Source organism: Cherax quadricarinatus, chromosome 20 (genome assembly GCF_038502225.1).
Source record: "Cherax quadricarinatus isolate ZL_2023a chromosome 20, ASM3850222v1, whole genome shotgun sequence".
NCBI lineage: Eukaryota > Metazoa > Arthropoda > Malacostraca > Decapoda > Parastacidae > Cherax > Cherax quadricarinatus.
This window is the reverse complement of record NC_091311.1, coordinates 32,409,924-32,412,337: the sequence shown is the minus strand read 5'-3', so window position 1 is coordinate 32,412,337 and position 2,414 is coordinate 32,409,924. Positions and strand designations below refer to the sequence as shown.

General features: G+C 37.6%; 1 non-coding gene across 1 annotated transcript; it reads left to right on the top strand.

The window, feature by feature from the left end:
• Positions 1-2,109: 2,109 nt before the first annotated feature.
• Positions 2,110-2,181, top strand: TRNAE-CUC (transfer RNA glutamic acid (anticodon CUC)). Its single transcript has one exon. It is a non-coding gene; the product is annotated as a tRNA-Glu (tRNA).
• Positions 2,182-2,414: the final 233 nt, after the last annotated feature.

Sequence of the window (2,414 nt, the reverse complement as noted above, 5' to 3'; positions counted from 1 at the left end):
GTGTGACCTCAGTAATATTGTCTTTTTACGCTACCTTTCACAGATCTAGCTAGCATGGGGTGCGCCATAAACTAACCGTTCTAGGAAGAGAAAATAAAATGAAAGAATGAAGCTGTCAACCTAAGCTGGGAACCTCAGTAGGGTAAAAAAGATATATGCGGTGGAGCATTGTACTATTTAGCTCGGTAGCGGGTTTCCTTCCAGCAGAAGAGTGGTGAAGGTTCGAACCTTCGTTAGTTAATTGCGAGACAACCGCAGCTTATGAGTAACTGAATTCACCACCAGATAAGTGCTTGTGTTAGTGAGCTCTTAGGAAGAATCCAATATTTTCCAAGGAGTTTTTATGTAATTCTTGAGTGGAATGGGTCTTGCATATATCAAGATAAACTAGTCTTCCCTGAAACTAAATTTAAAGATATTGAAAATGCCTTAAACTGAACTGTATTTATGTCAGCCAATCTCCCTTGCCTCCTTAGATTTCTAAATAGCCTGAAATTTGACTAACCTGTTTGTGTTTGAAGCCAAACACATATATTACTAATAGGGATTATAGTTAAACTGTTGTGGATTTCCTGTTATACACAGGATCACTGTACAAACTTATACTACTGTTTGTGAAATATTTGTAAATTGTCCATAATAAAGCTGATCTTACAGGCCTCTGGGAGCATGCATAAGGCGATGCCTTGGTTAAACTAGAATTAAAGAAAGTGTTGAATATGTTCTGGAGTTTCCAAACATCTTTAATGAATTTGTAAACGGGTTTGAAGAATGAAGAATAGGAACTAGCCGAACCTTTGCCCATCATAATGAAATGTGTCTAATAAAACGTGCCCGTAGACAGACATAAAATCAGTAGACTATGCTAGGGCTATGCTAGTGCTATGCTAGGGCTATGCTAGGGCTATACGTAGCTTTAACAGTACAGTTTAAATGAAGATACTAGTCACATTAAATGCAAGGTGCATTGACAGAGACTATCCAAAAATCCAACCCCGTAGAGACAAGCCCAAACAGACATTACAAAAAATATTAGTGATAAAATAAGTGAAATCTTTAGACTGTATCTACACTTCGTACTGACTAGGTGAATGAGGTGTTTGTTATATTATGAGACTGCAACGTGGTAAACGTTTCCTGTGGCCATGATTAAATATTAAAAAAATGAGATTGGATCCCGATGTTGCACTGAATAACCCACTATAATAACATGAGCATAGATAAGTACGTTTGTGGAGAGACTTACAATGTGAATAGACTGACTAATGTTGAAGTGGTCAGACTTAGGTTTGGTTACAAGTACTTCTGGCAGTTTGGCAGACACACAAATGATGATCAAGCCAAATGCTGTGGCCAGCTCTGTGGTCACCATCGTTTTAGTTTAGTTTAATATGTTTATTATGCACCCCATACCCATCCAGTGGGCGGTAGTCAAAAGATTACAGAGGTACATAATGGGTCCAGGGACTGGGCCTCAAAGTTTTGATAGCTGAGCAAGTTACAGAGATAATGAATTCACAATTTACAAAGGTAATGAACTCACAAGAGGAATATAGAGATAGTATAATAACTATGTGATATGTCAAGATATATTATTAATGAAAATAATATACCAGATATATTAAGCAAATCTCCTAAATCTGCTTGTAACAGATAAGCCACTGTAGTCTGTAGATATAAGTCCAGATGTGCTCCTGTAAACCCTTTTAGGGCCTAGTTTCAAGGCCTTTAGTGTATCCATATTGTCTTGCGCTACCGTCCACAGGATGGATATAGGGAGCACAAAAAAGTAGCCGTTATGGTGGCAAAATTTAACTCTGAATAGATTATTATGATGACACTGCTATATATAAAATGACTATTATCTTAAGACAACTATACCCGATGAGATGCGGTTGTATAATAAACTTATTGTTCGGTCAGCACAAAGTAAAAGAAGTATGTAACTGATGCTTTGTAAGCGCACTGGAGTAAATGAATCCATGGGTGCGACCCGCAACAGTTGGCTAACACACGGGTACGTATTTATTTTTACTGGTAAGTAGGCAGGAGCATCTAGGGTGCTGTATATATTTTAGGTAAAAGCTTATGCATTGTGTGAAAATGTAATCCCGTGTTGTCTAGTGGCTAGGATACGCGGCTCTCACCCGCGAGGCCCGGGTTCGATTCCCGGCACGGGAAAATTTCTTGGTGATATTTAAGAAAATTATTATAATTAATTACTCAATATAGCACTGCCATGTGTACAGAGGGTATGTAATTCGTTGAAAAAAAATTCTATTTTGTTTTGCATTGTTTGCGTAAGCTTGACTCTGGCATAAGGCGAACATATTTGTAGAATTCCCATAGCGATGTGTCCAGAATTTTTGTCTAAAAATTATTGTTTTGTGGACATATTAGCATTCTTTTGTAAT